The 18,897-nt window shown below is 54.1% G+C and overlaps 1 protein-coding gene across 1 annotated transcript in view; it reads left to right on the top strand.

The window, feature by feature from the left end:
• Window positions 1-740: 740 nt before the first annotated feature.
• Window positions 741-18,897, top strand: part of SLC27A4 (solute carrier family 27 member 4) — a 297,326-nt gene continuing 279,169 nt past the window's right edge. The window contains exon 1 of the mRNA XM_069609143.1: window positions 741-856. The gene's annotated coding sequence lies outside the window, so the exon portion shown is untranslated. The remainder of the gene's footprint in view (window positions 857-18,897) is intronic.

The following is an 18,897-nucleotide window of genomic DNA, read 5'->3' as shown; positions in this document are numbered from 1 at the left end:
CACCCATCACACAGTGTAGTGCAGCATTCACCCATCACATAGTGTAGTGCAGTATTCACCCATCACCCCGTGCAGTGCAGCAATCCCCATCACACAGTGTAGTGCAGCATTCACCCATCACCCCGTGCAGTGCAGCATTCACCCATCACCCCGTGCAGTGCAGCATTCACCCATCACACAGTGCAGTGCAGCACTCCCCATCACACAGTGTAGTGCAGCATTCCCCCATCACACAGTGTAGTGCAGCATTCACCCATCACCCCGTGCAGTGCAGCATTCACCCATCACCCCGTGCAGTGCAGCATTCACCCATCACACAGTGCAGTGCAACATTCACCCATCACACAGTGTAGTGCAGCATTCACCCATCACATAGTGTAGTGCAGTATTCACCCATCACCCCGTGCAGTGCAGCAATCCCCATCACACAGTGTAGTGCAGCATTCACCCATCACCCCGTGCAGTGCAGCATTCACCCATCACCCCGTGCAGTGCAGCATTCACCCATCACACAGTGCAGTGCAGCACTCCCCATCACACAGTGTAGTGCAGCATTCCCCATCACACAGTGTAGTGCAGCATTCACCCATCACCCCGTGCAGTGCAGCATTCACCCATCACACAGTGTACACAGTGTAGTGCAGTTGCTGCATTCAGGTCGCTCTGTGGAGGGGGGGCATGCGGGGGCGGGGTTTGCTTCCGGTGGGCGGGGCTAGCCGCAGTGACAGGGGGCGGGGCTTAACACGGAAGTGCCTGCACTCAGGGAGGGGGAGCAGAGACACCGGCCGGAACCGAGCACCGTGGACACGGAGTGCCCCCCCCCCTGCACCCCAGGCGCCCCCGCAGCTCGTAATAGGTGAGTGGGGGGGCTTCATGCGGGCCTCTGGGGCCATCATCTATCTGGGGCACTGCTGGAGATGGGGGAGGGGGGGCTGCAAGGGTGCCATGGGCCTGCGGGGGGCCCTGTCTATGGGGGCCCTGGCGTCGCGCTTCCAAGGCGCTTGCGCCTATAGCGATCTATAGGGGGCTGCGGCTGCTGGACACGGGGTCCATATAATGAGCGCCTGGAAGACCTGCAGGGCCCAGGCGCCGGCTCTATAGGTGCAGAGCTGCAGGGGGTGGGATCTATAGGGCGCAGAGCCCCGCCGCCCTAGAGGGGGCCACACCCATAGGCGCTGTAGCCACGAGGTGAATTCAATGCCAGATCCAGTAGCCCCCCCCCCCCCGCGTGAGTGCCACATGACATTAGGCTGTCTTTGGGTCACGGGATCACCTTTCACCATCAATCCTACATTTCAAATGAGTGACACCCCCAGGAGCGGAGCCCCCCCCTTGTGACTCCCGCATCACCCAGGGAAAGGGGCCCCAGCAGGTGGGAACCCCCTCCGCAACACCCCCAATCTGCAGGCCAGGGCCCCAGTGCCTTCTGTCACGGAGAGGGTTATTACCCCACGTGGGACTGGGGGCTCTGCTGCACACTACTCACGTGTGCCCCAGTGCCCCCTCTTCCATCAGAGCCCCCCCCCACGGGCTGCACCCCACTCTCCCGCCCAGGCTGCTTCCATCAGAGCCCCCCGCCCTCCCACGGGCTGCACCCCACTCTCCCGCCCAGGCTGCTTCCATCAGAGCCCCCCCCCCCACGGGCTGCACCCCACTCTCCGGCCCAGGCTGCTGGACTCCTGGGCCCCAGTGCCCCCTCTTCCATCAGAGCCCCCCCCCCCACGGGCTGCACCCCCCTCTCCTGCCCAGTCTGCTTCCATCAGAGCACCCCCTCCCCACGGGCTGCACCCCACTCTCCCGCCCAGGCTGCTTCCATCAGAGCCCCCCCCCACGGGCTGCACCCCACTCTCCTGCCCAGGCTGCTGGACTCCTGGGCCCCAGTGCCCCCTCTTCCATCAGAGCCCCCCCCACGGGCTGCACCCCCCTCTCCTGCCCAGTCTGCTTCCATCAGAGCACCCCCTCCCCACGGGCTGCACCCCACTCTCCCGCCCAGGCTGCTTCCATCAGAGCCCCCCCCCACGGGCTGCACCCCACTCTCCTGCCCAGGCTGCTGGACTCCTGGTGTGGGCCCCAGTGCCCACTCTTCCATCAGAGCCTCCCCCCCGCACCCGCACGGGCTGCACCCCACACTCCCGCCCAGGCTGCTGGGCTCCTGGTGTGGACCCCAGTGCCCCCTCTTCCATCAGAGCACCCCCTCCCCACGGGCTGCACCTCACTCTCCCGCCCAGGCTGCTTCCATCAGAGCCCCCCGCCCCCACCACGGGCTACACCCCACTCTCCCGCCCAGGCTGCTGGACTCCTGGGCCCCAGTGCCCCCTCTTCCATCAGAGCCCCCCCCTCCCCACGGGCTGCACCCCACTCTCCCGCCCAGGCTGCTGGACTCCTGTATGCTCCTGTGTGATGTCCCGCTGGGACAGGACCTCGCATGCAGGAATGGTGAAGCCCCCTCCCCGGAGTGAGATTGAGGGGCGGGCACTGATTAATTGCCCCCATCCTTTGCCCTGCGGGGGGGGTCTTAAGCAGTGCCCCTTTTCCCTCCAATAAAGACGTCTCCGCAGCATACACGAGGGGCGCCATGTGCCCCTCCCCTCCATCTGCAGAGCTGCATGGAGCCACCCATTCCCTTATGGGGCTCAGGCGGAGGGTCCTGCACCATAGGGGGCTGTGCAGAAGCCCCCTGCCATGGCAGTTGCCACGGAAGATGCGCCCTGGAGCAATCAGGTGCCGCCCCCTCTGGGCCCCAGGATACCTCGCCGGGGCATCACCTGTAAGGTGGAGGCTCACGTAGAGAACATGCTATGCTTCCCCGGGGCTCACGTAGAGAACATGCTATGCTTCCCCGGGGCTCACGTAGAGAACATGCTATGCTTCCCTGGGGCTCACGTAGAGAACATGCTATGCTTCCCTGGGGCTCACGTAGAGAACATGCTATGCTTCCCTGGGGCTCACCTAGAGAACATGCTATGCTTCCCTGGGGCTCACGTAGAGAACATGCTATGCTTCCCCGGGGCTCACGTAGAGAACATGCTATGCTTCCCCGGGGCTCACGTAGAGAACATGCTATGCTTCCCTGGGGCTCACCTAGAGAACATGCTATGCTTCCCCGGGGCTCACGTAGAGAACATGCTATACTTCCCCGGGGCTCACGTAGAGAACATGCTATGCTTCCCTGGGGCTCACCTAGAGAACATGCTATGCTTCCCTGGGGCTCACGTAGAGAACATGCTATGCTTCCCCGGGGCTCACCTAGAGAACACGCTATGCTTCCCCGGGGCTCACCTAGAGGACACGCTATGCTTCCCCGGGGCTCACGTAGAGAACACGCTATGCTTCCCTGGGGCTCACGTAGAGAACACGCTATGCTTCCCTGGGGCTCACCTAGAGAACATGCTAAGCTTCCCGGGGCTCACCTAGAGAACATGCTATGCTTCCCCGGGGCTCACCTAGAGAACATGCTATGCTTCCCCGGGGCTCACGTAGAGAACATGCTATGCTTCCCTGGGGCTCACGTAGAGAACATGCTATGCTTCCCGGGGCTCACGTAGAGAACATTCTATGCTTCCCCGGGATTCACGTAGAGAACATGCTATGCTTCCCCGAGGTTGACGTAGAGATCACGCTATGCTTCACTGGGGTTCAAGTAGAGAACATGCTTTGTTTTGCTGGGGTACATGTAGCGATCATGCTTTGCTTCGCTGGGGTTCATGTACAGAACATGCTATGCTTCCCCGGGGCTCACGTAGAGAACATGCTATGCTTCCCTGGGGCTCACCTAGAGAACACGCTATGCTTCCCCGGGGCTCACGTAGAGAACACGCTATGCTTCCCCGGGGCTCACATAGAGAACACGCTATGCTTCCCTGGGGCTCACGTAGAGAACACGCTATGCTTCCCTGGGGCTCACCTAGAGAACATGCTAAGCTTCCCCGGGGCTCACCTAGAGAACATGCTATGCTTCCCCAGGGCTCATGTAGAGAACATGCTATGCTTCCCCGGGGCTCACGTAGAGAACATGCTATGCTTCCCCGGGGCTCACGTAGAGAACATGCTATGCTTCCCCGGGGCTCACGTAGAGAACATGCTATGCTTCCCTGGGGTTCACGTAGAGAACATGCTATGCTTCCCTGGGGCTCACGTAGAGAACATGCTATGCTTCCCTGGGATTCACGTAGAGAACATACTATGCTTCCCTGGGGCTCACGTAGAGAACATGCTATGCTTCCCCGGGGCTCACGTAGAGAACATGCTATGCTTCCCCGGGGCTCACGTAGAGAACATGCTATGCTTCCCCGGGGCTCACGTAGAGAACATTCTATGCTTCCCTGGGATTCACGTAGAGAACATGCTATGCTCCCCCGAGGTTAACGTAGAGATCACGCTATGCTTCACTGGGGTTCAAGTAGAGAACATGCTTTGTTTTGCTGGGGTACATGTAGCAATCATGCTATGCTTCGCTGGGGTTCATGTACAGAACATGCTATGCTTCCCCGGGGCTCACGTAGAGAACATGGTATGCTTCCCTGGGGCTCACGTAGAAAACATGCTATGCTTCCCTGGGGCTCACGTAGAGAACATGCTGTGCTTCCCTGGGGCTCACGTAGTGAACATGCTATGCTTCCCTGGGGCTCACGTAGAGAACATGCTATGCTTCCCCGGGGCTCACGTAGAGAACATGCTATGCTTCCCTGGGATTCACGTAGAGAACATGCTATGCTTCCCCGAGGTTGACGTAGAGATCACGCTATGCTTCACTGGGGTTCAAGTAGAGAACATGCTTTGTTTTGCTGGGGTACATGTAGCGATCATGCTATGCTTCGCTGGGGTTCATGTACAGAACATGCTATGCTTCCCCGGGGCTCACGTAGAGCACATGCCATGCTTCCCTGGGGCTCACGTAGAGAACATGCTGTGCTTCCCTGGGGCTCACGTAGAGAACATGCTTCCCTGGGGCTCACGTAGTGAACATGCTGTGCTTCCCTGTGGCTCACATAGAGAACATGCTATGCTTCCCCGGGGCTCACGTAGAGAACATGCTATGCTTCCCCGGGGCTCAAGTAGAGAACATGCTATGCTTCCCCGGGGCTCACGTAAAGAACATGCTATGCTTCCCTGGGGCTCACGTAGAGAACATGCTATGCTTCCCTGGGGCTCACGTAGAGAACATGCTTTGCTTCCCTGGGGCTCACGTAGAGAACATGCTATGCTTCCCCGGGATTCACGTAGAGAACATGCTATGCTTCCCCGGGGCTCACGTAGAGAACATGCTATGCTTCCCCGGGGTTGATGTAGAGAACATGCTATGCTTCCCCGGGGCTCACGTAGAGAACATGCTATGCTTCCCCTGCTATGCTTCCCCGGGACTCACGTAGTGAACATGCTATGCTTCCCTGGGGCTCACGTAGAGAACATGCTATGCTTCCCCGGGATTCATGTAGAGAACACGCTATGCTTCCCTGAGGTTTGCATAGAGAACATGCTATGCTTCCCCGGGACTCACGTAGAGAACATGCTATGCTTCCCCGGGGCTCACGTAGAGAACATGCTATGCTTCCCCGGGGGTCACGTTGAGAACATGCTATGTTTCCCCATGGTTGACGTAGAGAACATGCTATGCTTCCCTGGGGTTGACGTAGAGAACATGCCATGCTTCCCCGGGATTCACATAGAGAACATTCTATGATTCCCCGGGATTCACATAGAGAACATGCTATGCTTCCCCGGGGCTCACGTAGAGAACACGCTATGCTTCCCTGAGGTTCACATAGAGAACACGCTATGCTTCCCTGAGGTTCACATAGAGAACATGCTATGCTTCCCTGGGATTCACGTAGAGAACATGCTATGCTTCCCCGAGGTTGACGTAGAGATCACACTATGCTTCACTGGGGTTCAAGTAGAGAACATGCTTTGTTTTGCTGGGGTACATGTAGCGATCATGCTATGCTTAGCTGGGGTTCATGTACAGAACATGCTATGCTTCCCCGGGGCTCACGTAGAGCACATGCCATGCTTCCCTGGGGCTCACGTAGAGAACATGCTGTGCTTCCCTGGGGCTCACGTAGAGAACATGCTTCCCTGGGGCTCACGTAGTGAACATGCTGTGCTTCCCTGTGGCTCACATAGAGAACATGCTATGCTTCCCCGGGGCTCACGTAGAGAACATGCTATGCTTCCCCGGGGCTCAAGTAGAGAACATGCTATGCTTCCCCGGGGCTCACGTAAAGAACATGCTATGCTTCCCTGGGGCTCACGTAGAGAACATGCTATGCTTCCCTGGGGCTCACGTAGAGAACATGCTTTGCTTCCCTGGGGCTCACGTAGAGAACATGCTATGCTTCCCCGGGATTCACGTAGAGAACATGCTATGCTTCCCCGGGGCTCACGTAGAGAACATGCCATGCTTCCCCGGGGTTGATGTAGAGAACATGCTATGCTTCCCCGGGGCTCACGTAGAGAACATGCTATGCTTCCCCTGCTATGCTTCCCCGGGACTCACGTAGAGAACATGCTATGCTTCCCTGGGGCTCACGTAGAGAACATGCTATGCTTCCCCGGGATTCATGTAGAGAACACGCTATGCTTCCCTGAGGTTTGCATAGAGAACATGCTATGCTTCCCCGGGACTCACGTAGAGAACATGCTATGCTTCCCCGGGGCTCACGTAGAGAACATGCTATGCTTCCCCGGGGGTCACGTTGAGAACATGCTATGTTTCCCCATGGTTGACGTAGAGAACATGCTATGCTTCCCTGGGGTTGACGTAGAGAACATGCCATGCTTCCCCGGGATTCACATAGAGAACATTCTATGCTTCCCCGGGATTCACATAGAGAACATGCTATGCTTCCCCGGGGCTCACGTAGAGAACACGCTATGCTTCCCTGAGGTTCACATAGAGAACACGCTATGCTTCCCTGAGGTTCACATAGAGAACATGCTATGCTTCCCTGGGATTCACGTAGAGAACATGCTATGCTTCCCCGAGGTTGACGTAGAGATCACACTATGCTTCACTGGGGTTCAAGTAGAGAACATGCTTTGTTTTGCTGGGGTACATGTAGCGATCATGCTATGCTTAGCTGGGGTTCATGTACAGAACATGCTATGCTTCCCCGGGGCTCACGTAGAGAACATGCTATGCTTCCCTGGGGCTCACGTAGAGAACATGCTATGCTTCCCCGGGGCTCACGTAGATAACATGCTATGCTTCCCCGTGGCTCACATAGAGAACATGCTATGCTTCCCCGAGGCTCACGTAGAGAACATGCTATGCTTCCCTGGGGCTCACGTAGAGAACATGTTATGCTTCCCCGGGGCTCACGTAGAGAACATGCTATGCTTCCCCGGGGCTCATGTAGAGAACATCTATGCTTCCCCGGGGCTCACGTAGAGAACATGCTATGCTTCCCTAGGGTTGACGCAGCGAATATGCTATGCTTCCCCAGGATTCATGTAGAGAACATGCTATGCTTCCCCGGGGCTCACGTAGAGAACATACTATGCTTCCCCGGGATTCACGTAGAGAACATGCTATGCTTCCCCAGGGTTGACGTAGAGAACACGCTATGCTTCACTGGGGTTCACGTAGAGAACACAATATGCTTCCTGGAGTTCACATAGAGAACACAATATGCTTCCCCTGGGGCTCACGTAGAGAACATGCTATGCTTCCCCGGGGGTCACGTTGAGAACATGCTATGTTTCCCCGGGGTTTACGTAGAGACCATGCTATGCTTCCCTGGGGTTGACATAGAGAACATGCCATGCTTCCCCGGGATTCATTTAGAGAACATGCTATGCTTCCCCGGGATTCACATAGAGAACATGCTATGCTTCCCCGGGATTCACATAGAGAACATGCTAAGCTTCCCCGGGGCTCACGTAGAGAACACGCTATGCTTCCCTGAGGTTCACGTAGAGAACACGCTATGCTTCCCTGAGGTTCGCATAGAGAACATGCTATGCTTCCCTGGGATTCACGTAGAGAACATGCTATGCTTCCCGAGGTTGACGTACAGATCACGCTATGCTTCATTGGGGTTCAAGTAGAGAACATGCTTTGTTTTGCTGGGGTACATGTAGCGATCATTCTATGCTTCGCTGGGGTTCATGTGCAGAACATGCTATGTTTCCCCAGGGTTGACGTAGAGAACATGCTATGCTTCCCCGGGATTCACGTAGAGAACATGCTATGCTTCCCCGGGGCTCACGTAGAGAACACGCTATGCTTCCCCAGGCTTGTGATGCTGGAAATGCATTGGCAGGAAAGGGCCTCTGTATCCTTGTCCTTTATTGCCTTATCATGTATGTTCTGTCTTGTTTTCCGCACAGGAGTTCATGTGGGACTCCTGGCGGTGCGGCTCTTCCTGTATTTGGTTTGGTGAATAGACCCTTGGGATAACCTTATGGCACCCATGGGTGGGAGTACGACCCTGTACTCCTAGTATATGTTTTTGGGCATCTGTGTGTGGCCCACAGAGCAGGGTACGGGCTGGTGGCAGCTCTGTGCTGAATTGACAGGTGCCCTGAGCGTCCTCCATTTTGGGATGCCCAGGCCCTGTCATTGGAATCAGTGGATTCCTGATGGAGACAAGATTGCCCCCGTGGCCTCTTGCCATCCATCGCCTGTTACCTTGGTTTTCCCAAAGTCCCGGGAAGCCCTGACTCTGTCCCTTCCCCCCGATTGGCTGTTGGAGTGTAAAGACTGGAGGAGGGTGTCTGTACTCCTGCTCTCTATATGGTAGAGGAGAGGCACAGAGGACCCCAGCCAAGATTCTCTATTGTTGGTAGCAATGGACGAGCAATCAAGGCCTAGCTTCTCAGGAGGTGATGCGGGCTGGTTCTGAAATAGTGTGTGGACATTTCTTTGTGGGTGCTTGGGGACTACACTGTATTTCTCATAGAAAACGTGCTGTGCTTCCCTGGGGTTCCCGTAGAGAACATGCTATGCTTTGGTGGGGTTCACATAGAGAACAAGTTATGCTTCCGTGGGGTCACATAGAGAACACGCTATGCTTTGGTGGGGTTCATACACTATGTTTCCCTGGGACTCACATAGAGAACATGCTATGCTTCCCTCTGGTTCATGTAGAGAACATGCTATGCTTCAGTGGGGTTCACATACTATTACTCTCCCCTATCATTCCAGTATTCCGTCCTCACAACAATTACTCTCCCCTCGCAGCAATAGTACTCCCTCCTCACAACTATTACTCTCCCCTCTCAGCACAACTACTCCCCCTCACACCTTTTAATATCCCCTCTCAGCACTAGTACTCCCTCCTCATGACTATTACTCTCCCCTCGCAGCACAACTACACCCTCCTCACATCTATTAATCTCCCCTCTCAGCACTAGTACTCCCTCCTCATGACTATTACTCTCCCCTCTCAGCACTACTACTCCCTCCTATGACAGTTACTTTCCCCTCTCAGCATTACTACTGCCTCCTATGACTATTACTCTCCCCTCTCAGCACTAGTACTCCCGCCTCCCGACTATTCCTGTCACCTCTCAGCACTAGCACTCCTGCCTCCCGACTATTCCTGTCCCCTCTCATCACTACTGTTCCCTCCTCACTACTATTACTCTCCCCTCTCAGCAATGCTACTACTCTCTCCTCACGACTATTACTCTCCCCTCTCAGCACTACTACTCCCAACTATTATTCTCTCATTGCAGCACTAGTACTCCTTCCTCACGACTGTTACTCACTTCTCTCAGCACTAGTACTCCCTCCTCATGACTATTACTCTCCCCTCTCAGCACTTGTACTCCCTCCTCACGACTATTACTCTCCCCTCTCAGGACTACTACTCCCTCCTCATGACCATTACTCTCCCCTCTCAGCACAACTACTCCCTCCTCACGACTATTACTCTCTCCTATCAGCACAACTACTCCCTCCTCACGACTAATACTCTCCCCTCTCAGCACTAGTACTCCCTCCTCATAACTATTAATATCCCCTCTCAGCACTAGTACTCCCTCCCCACGACTATTACTCTCTCCTATCAGCACAACTACTCCCTCCTCACAACTATTTCTCTCCCCTCTCAGCACTACTACTCCCTCCTATGACTATTACTCTCCCCTCTCAGCAATGCTACTACTTTCTCCTCACGACTATTACTCTCCCCTCTCAGCACAACTACTCCCTCCTCACGACTATTAATCTCCCCTCTCAGCACTAGTACTCCCTCCTCACAACTATTACTCTCCCCTCTCAGCACTACTACTCCCTCCTATGACTATTACTCTCCTCTCTCAGCACTACTACTCCCTCCTATGACTATTACTCTGCCCTCTCAGCACTACCACTCCCTCTTCATGACTATTACTCTCCCCTCTCAGCACTACTACTCCCTCCTATGACTATTACTCTCCCCTCTCAGCACTACTACTCCCTCTTCATGCCTATTACTCTCCCCTCTCAGCAATGCTACTACTCTCTCCTCACGACTATTACTCTCCCCTCTCAGCACTACTACTCCCTCCTATGACTATTACTCTCCCCTCTCAGCACTACTACTCCCTCCTATGACTATTACTCTCCCCTCTCAGCGCTATTACTCCCCCCTATGACTATTACTCTGCCCTCTCAGCACTACCACCCCCTCTTCATGACTATTACTCTCCCCTCTCAGCACTACTACTCCCTCTTCATGCCTATTACTCTCCCCTCTCAGCACTACTACTCCCTCCTATGACTATTACTCTGCCCTCTCAGCACTACCACTCGCTCCTATGACTATTACTCTCCCCTCTCAGCACTACCACTCCCTCTTCATGATTATTACTCTCCCTTCTCAGCACTACCACTCCCTCTTCATGACTATTACTCTCCCCTCTCAGCACTACTACTCCCTCCTATGACTATTACTCTCCCCTCTCAGCACTACTACTCCCTCATATGACTTTTACTCTCCCCTCTCAGCATTACTACTCCCTCTTCATGACTATTACTCTCCCCTCTCAGCAATGCTACTACTCTTTCCTCACGACTATTACTCTGCCCTCTCAGCACTACTACTCCCTCCTATGACTATTACTCTGCCCTCTCAGCACTACTACTCCCTCTTCATGACTATTACTCTGCCCTCTCAGCAATGCTACTACTCTCTCCTCACGACTATTACTCTCCCCTCTCAGCACTACTACTCCCTCCTATGACTATTACTCTGCACTCTCAGCACTACCACTCCCTCCTCCTGACTATTACTCTCTCATTGCAGAACTAGTACTCCCTCCTCACTACTGTTACTCACTTCTCTCAGCACTAGTACTCCTCACAACTATTACTCTGTCGCAGCACATCTCGATCTTCACGACTATTACTCTCCCCTATCAGTACTAGTACTCTCACCTTGTGAGTATTATTCCCCCTCTCACCACTAGTATTCCCTCCTCACGACTATTACTCTTCCCTCACAGCACTAATACTTCCTCCTCACAACTATTACTCTCCCCTCGCAGCACTAGTACTCCCTCCTCATGACTGTTGCTCTCCCCTCTCAGCACTAGTACTCCCTCTTCATGACTATTACTCTCCCCTCTCAGCAATGCTACTACTCTCTCCTCACGACTATTACTCTCCCCTCTCAGCACTACTACTCCCTCCTATGACTATTACTCTCCCCTCTCAGCACTACTACTCCCTCCTATGACTATTACTCTCCCCTCTCAGCGCTATTACTCCCTCCTATGACTATTACTCTCCCCTCTCAGCAATGCTACTCCCTCCTATGACTATTACTCTCCCCTCTCAGCACTACTACTCCCTCTTCATGACTATTACTTTCCCCTCTCAGCAATGCTACTACTCTCTCCTCACGACTATTACTCTCCCCTCTCAGCACTACTACTCCCTCCTATGACTATTACTCTCCCCTCTCAGCGCTATTACTCCCTCCTATGACTATTACTCTGCCCTCTCAGCACTACCACCCCCTCTTCATGACTATTACTCTCCCCTCTCAGCACTACTACTCCCTCTTCATGCCTATTACTCTCCCCTCTCAGCACTACTACTCCCTCCTATGACTATTACTCTGCCCTCTCAGCACTACCACTCGCTCCTATGACTATTACTCTCCCCTCTCAGCACTACCACTCCCTCTTCATGATTATTACTCTCCCTTCTCAGCACTACCACTCCCTCTTCATGACTATTACTCTCCCCTCTCAGCACTACTACTCCCTCCTATGACTATTACTCTCCCCTCTCAGCACTACTACTCCCTCATATGACTTTTACTCTCCCCTCTCAGCATTACTACTCCCTCTTCATGACTATTACTCTCCCCTCTCAGCAATGCTACTACTCTTTCCTCACGACTATTACTCTGCCCTCTCAGCACTACTACTCCCTCCTATGACTATTACTCTGCCCTCTCAGCACTACTACTCCCTCTTCATGACTATTACTCTGCCCTCTCAGCAATGCTACTACTCTCTCCTCACGACTATTACTTTCCCCTCTCAGCACTACTACTCCCTCCTATGACTATTACTCTGCCCTCTCAGCACTACCACTCCCTCCTCCTGACTATTACTCTCTCATTGCAGAACTAGTACTCCCTCCTCACTACTGTTACTCACTTCTCTCAGCACTAGTACTCCTCACAACTATTACTCTGTCGCAGCACATCTCGATCCTCACGACTATTACTCTCCCCTATCAGTACTAGATCTCTCACCTTGTGAGTATTATTCCCCCTCTCACCACTAGTATTCCCTCCTCACGACTATTACTCTCCCCTCACAGCACTAACACTTCCTCCTCACGACTATTACACTCTCCTCTCAGCACTAGTACTCCCTCCTGACGACTATTACTCTTTCCTCTCAGCACTAGTACTCCTCACAGCTATTACTCTGTCGCAGCACGTCTCGCTCCTCACGACTATTACTCTCCCTACTCTGCACTACTACTCTTCCCTCACAGCACTACTACTCCCTCCTACATCTATTACTCTCCCCTCTCAGCACTAGTACTCCCTCCTCACAACTATTACTCTCCCCTCGCAGCACTAGTACTCCCTCCTCATGACTGTTGCTCTCCCCTCTCAGCACTAGTACTCCCTCCTCATGACTATTACTCTCCCCTCTCAGCACTAGTACTACACCCATTTTCTTCCCCAAACTCGGGGACAAGGTGCCCTTCTCATGCTTCCATTATACTCATTCTCACATGCCCCCGACTTCCCCTGCACCCCACTCCCACACCCCTCTCTACTAGCCTCAGTGTTTTCTCACAATCACTCCCTCTTTCTAGAACCACTACCATAACCTGATTCTATTTTTCTCTCTCCTTCTCCCTCTACACTCCGAGTTCCCCACTTCCTGACACCTAGGTCCACACACCCTCCATGCTCCACCCTACCTGAGACCGGCTGCTCTGCACCCCACTGGTTCCTCCCCTGGTTGCTTCTAGATCGCTTGTTGACAAATTGGCGACCTTCCCTCTCCCCGTTAGCTCCCCATTCCCTTGTTCCTCTGCTCCCCTCACCGTGTTCTTCCCCCTGTGACTCTTGAAGCTAGGTCTGCGCTCTCTGCCTTTCCTTTTCTGCTTTTATAATGCGGGGCTGGTGGTTCAGTGCTTCTCCCCCCTTCCGATGGCTACATCGCTCATCTAACTTCCTGCACCAATTGGTGCGTGTCTCCCCCTCAGCCCCCTCCGGTTTTCTGTAGTTGGGGTGCGTCTTCTGCTTTTCCAAGGCTCTGGTTGGTGATAGCCTATGGTGCAGATTCACAGCCCATCTCAACTGTATCTTCTCAGGTTTTCTATTGGTTTTGCCCCGGGCCAGGGTTTACTTGGCTGCTTGGAGGTGGATTCTGTGAGTTGAACTTCAGAAATGGAAACAGGAGAATTGTGGCTAGCAGCTATATTGGGAGGTAAAGAGTTGTACTAGGAATGACATTTGTGGCGCATGGGGGAATTTTCGGGGCCCCTTTCTTCACGTATCTGGAGTAGGGCTGGTTCTAGCTTTCAGCTTACTGAGCCCTCTGCTCCTAGGGGCGTCACCTTCTTTCTCAATGATTTCACCTTTTTGGCCATCACTCTCCTGCTCCTTGCTTCATGTTCCAGCTCAATGGAATCCTGGTTCTCTCCTCCAGCTCCCAGTATTCCAGCTCCCAGTATTGAGCAGGCTCCTGGACCTCTCCTCCAGCTCCCAGTATTGTGCAGCCTCCTGGACCTCTCCTCCAGCTCCCAGTATTGCGCAGCCTCCTGGACCTCTCCTCCAGCTCCCAGTATTGCGCAGCCTCCTGGACCTCTCCTCCAGCTCCCAGTATTGCGCAGCCTCCTGGACCTCTCCTCCAGCTCCCAGTATTGCACAGACTCCTGGACCTCTCCTCCAGCTCCCAATATTGCGCAGCCTCCTGGACCTCTCCAGCTCCCAGTATAGCGCAGCCTCCTGGACCTCTCCTCCAGCTCCCAGTATTGCGCAGCCTCCTGGACCTCTCCTCCAGCTCCCAGTATTGCACAGACTCCTGGACCTCTCCAGCTCCCAGTATTGCGCAGCCTCCTGGACCTCTCCTCCAGCTCCCAATATTGCGCAACCTCCTGGACCTCTCCTCCAGCTCCCAGTATTGCACAGACTCCTGGACCCCTCTTCCAGTTCCCTATATTGCGCAGCCTCCTGGACCTCTCCTCCAGTTCCCAGTATTGCGCAGCCTCCTGGACCTCTCCTCCAGCTTCCAGTATTGCGCAGCCTCCTGGACCTCTCCTCCAGCTCCCAGTATTGCACAGACTCCTGGACCTCTCCTCCAGCTTCCAGTATTGCGCAGCCTCCTGGACCTCTCCTCCAGCTCCCAGTATTGCACAGACTCCTGGACCTCTCCTCCAGCTCCCAGTATTGCACAGACTCCTGGACCTCTCCTCCAGCTCCCAGTATTGCACAGACTCCTGGACCTCTCCTCCAGCTCCCAATATTGCGCAGCCTCCTGGACCTCTCCAGCTCCCAGTATTGCGCAGCCTCCTGGACCTCTCCTCCAGCTCCCAGTATTGCGCAGCCTCCTGGACCTCTCCTCCAGCTCCCAGTATTGCATTGCCTCCTGGAGCTGTCCTCCAGCTCCCAGTATTGCACAGACTCCTGGACCTCTCTTCCAGCTCCCAGTATTGCATTGCCTCCTGGACCTGTCCTCCAGTCACCCGGGTCTTGCCAAGTTACTTGCTCTTGCCTCCAAATTTACCAAAAACAAACTCCTTTCTCTGTTCTTGAGTTCCGCCTTCCAGTCTCTCTCTTGTGAAATTGACCACTCAGGTGAGTGAGCTGAGATGGGGATTGGCAGGCAGGCACCGCTCCCGATGATCATTCGATAGCCCTGCTGTGGGACTTGGAACGGACCCGTCCTTACCCGTAGGCTGTCCTCTCTCTGCCTGCCACAGCCCGGCAGTGCCTTCCAGGCTCTCCCTTGGGTGAGGGAACTCATGCATGTCTCATGATGGAGCTGGTGTAGCGATTGGCTGGCGGGCCCCACCCCCTGTGGATGACTTCTAATCCTAATGTTGGACTAGGGGGCTGGCGTTGGTGTCTTCTCTCTGGCTGTAACTCCCTGGACCTGGAAATGGGCAGGACTCCCTTGGCCTATCTGCTCGTAACTGTATTAGAGTGGAGCCCTTGTGCCAGGGCTGGGCTGGGCAAGAAGGAGAGCGATGCTCATGGGCAGTCATTAGAGTTTCTTGGAACCAGTGATGTCCGACACTGCAGGGGCTGAAGGGCAGTAGTTTATTTTAGGCACTTATAGAGGGCAGACCTGTCCTTCCGATGCAGCAGAGGGGTCATAGGAGTACATGTAAGGGGGCATATGTTACTGCCGGGATATGTTACATTTCAGTTAAGCAAAGGGATCAATAGTTGGGAGGGAGGTGGGGTCAGGTGGTGACGGGAGTTTGCGCTGTGTGAAGAAGGTGCTCCTTGAGGTTGGGTGCGAGCCTAACGCATTGGGTACTGGGGTTCTTTATCTTAAGGGATAGAACGAGAACACCCCTTTCCACTGGTCCTCCATTGCCGATACTGGGTTCTCTGTTAGAGGTGCTCATGGCTGGTCATTTGAAGTTCCTGTCCAGTTCGCCTTTGCTCAGGGCTAGGCATGTGTTTGTCGCCTATATTATTCCATGCATCTTCCTATAAAAATAGGGCTTCTCCACTACAAATGTGTCCGGATGGGTCTGTCTTTCAAACCCGGCCTTTGACCACTGCCGGGCCCTTTGCTTCCAACATGAGCGCTGCCAGGTCAGGGAACTCCTGAGTGGATCCCTGCCTCCATCATTCCCACTCAGGCCTACGCTTCCTTTGAAAGTCTGATCTGCAGGATGTCCCTCTCTCCTGCCGCCTCTCTTACTCTGGCCACCTTCAATCGGCCGCCGGGACAGTCCACCCTCTTCCTCTCTGAATCGTGCTGACATGGCCTCCTCTCTCCTTTCCTTCTCCTCCCAACTCCTCCCGATGGGGGATCTCAACATCCACCTTGATTCTCCTGACTCTTCAGTTCCTTTCTGCAACCTTTGCAACACTCTTTCTCTCTCCATTCTTCCTTCTGGCCCGACACACACCGCTGGCCACACCGTAGGTGCTCTCATCTCCACAGACATCCATCTCTCTCTCCCTCTCACTACCTCACTCTCCTGGACTGATCATTCTCTCCTCTCTTTCCACATGAAGCTCTCTTCTCCTTTAGCACTGCCACACCCCTCACTGCAGAGGCTGCCTTCCCCTCCGCCTCCACCTACTCTCCTTCTTCTACTCCTGCGGCTGACTGCCACCCTGGCACAGCCATCTCTAACTTTCATCACTCCATTTCCAGCACTCTTGACATTCTCGCCCCTGTCATGAGGGTCCATGTGAAGACATCCAAAAAGTGCAACTCTTGGTACGACTCTGATCTGACTGCCCTTAAACAAAAGTGCAGAGCAGCAGAACGGAAGTGGGGATCTTCAGGTGCACCCTCTGATAAACTGGCCTGCCACGTTCTGCAAAGGCAATACAGACTCTGCATCTGCTCTAAGAAAAAATTCTATATTCAAGCCTGCATCACCGCGGCATCTAACAACATGGCTGAACTGTTCAGAGTCTGCAAGGAACTGGCCAATCCTATTGCAGCCTCTTTCTCTACTGCACCCACCCAGGCCCTGTGCTCGGCCCTGGCTGCACATTTCACTGCTAAATCACAGGACATCCTGTCCTCTCCCCCACACCTTCGCCTGTACCCTTATCTCTTGGGCCCCCATCAACCCCCCCCTCTTCTCTCCTCCCTCGCCCCTGTCGCACCCGAGGAAGTCTCTAGACAAGTCTGGTCTATGAAAGCCTCCCCCATGGGTTGACCTTTGCCTCTCCTAAAACCATCAAGGACAACATTGATTCTCTTGCTCCAGCCTTGACCGACCTCTGCAACCTCTCTTTCCCGACTGGAGTTTTCCTCACTACTGTCAGGTATTCTCTTGTGCACCCTCTGCTAAATATAAAAACTCTGCTGAACCTTCATCCCACAAACTATCGCCTGATCTCTATCACTCCTTTCCTGGGCAAACACCTGGAGAAATTAGCTATCTCACAACTTACCCTCCACACTAAATCCATTGGTTGTCTCCATGACCATCAGTCTGGCTTTAGAGCATCCAGAGGCACAGAAAATGCTCTTCTGAACACCTGTGAAAACTTGCTCTCAAATCTTGACTCCTACTCTCCTTCTGTCCTCTTTCTTCCCGATTTCTCTTCTGCCTTCAACACGGTAAACTACAACATTCTGATCACTCATCTCCGTGATTCCCTGGGCATCACGGATCGGGCCCTAGCGTGGCTTGCCTGCTTTCTCTCTGACTGGCCCTCCCAGGTGGAACTTGTGCCCTTTCTCTCCTCTACCACTCTCTCTATTTGTGGTGTCCCACAGGGATCTAACCTATCCCCATGGTTCTTCAATGCCTACATGGCCCCCTTGGCTCACAGTATCTCTACCTGTTCCTCTAACGTTCAGTGTTATGTGGATGACACGCAGCTCTCTTTCAGGCTACCCTCAGCCTCTTCCTCGCTGTTTTTCCGCAATTCAGTCCTGGTGTGCTGCTAATGATCTATGCCTCAATGCCAGTAAGACAGAGATCGTCCTCGTAGGGACCCCTGCTCCCGTTCTCCCACTTTCACTCTGGCCGACCACGCTTGGCCATGCTCCCTCACCCACTAGTGAGGCAAGAAATCTGGGGGTCATCTTCGACTCCACTCTCTCCTTCTCTCCTCACATCACAGACATTTCCAAAAAGTCCCACTACCAACTGCACCTGCTCAGAGGTATTCTACCTTTTCTGACTTTTCCCCCAAAGACTCCCTGTTTCCAGAGCCCTGGTTCTCTCCAGGCTGGACTACTGCAACAGCCTCTTTCTCAACCTCTCTGCTTCCGCCCTGCGCCCTCTGCAACTCATCCAGAACAGAACCGCGAGGCTTATCCTCGGCCTCAAGCTCAGGAGCTCCACATCTCTCCCGCACTGAAATCCCTTCACTGCCTCCCCATGGCTGCTAGAATTAAGTTCCAGACCCTCTGCATAATCCACAAGGCTTTCTGGGGCTTGGGGCTGCTCTATCTTCAACCCTCTCTTCCTAAATACTCTTCTTCTAGATCCCTCCACTCGTCTTCCTCCAACTCTCTGCGGGTGAGCGGCTTTCATAAAACAGAGATTTGGGGGTAGAGCTTTATCCTCTGCAGGGGCTGCCCTCTGGAACAGCCTCCCTGCCTTTCTCCATCTTGAGCCGGAGGTCCTTAAGTTCCGGAAGCTCCACAAGACCTTCCTCTTCTCTTCCTCCTTCTCTCTCCCTCTCCCCTGCTAACCTCCTCTCTTTTCTCTCCTGCACTTGCGTCCGGGACGCGGCACTATGTTCAGACTATTGCACTTGCACTCCTGCACTT

The sequence above is a fragment of the Ambystoma mexicanum genome, chromosome 8 (assembly GCF_040938575.1).
Source record: "Ambystoma mexicanum isolate Mex_15411 chromosome 8, UKY_AmexF1_1, whole genome shotgun sequence".
Classification (NCBI taxonomy): Eukaryota; Metazoa; Chordata; class Amphibia; order Caudata; family Ambystomatidae; genus Ambystoma; species Ambystoma mexicanum.
This window is presented reverse-complemented; position numbering and strand designations above follow the sequence as displayed.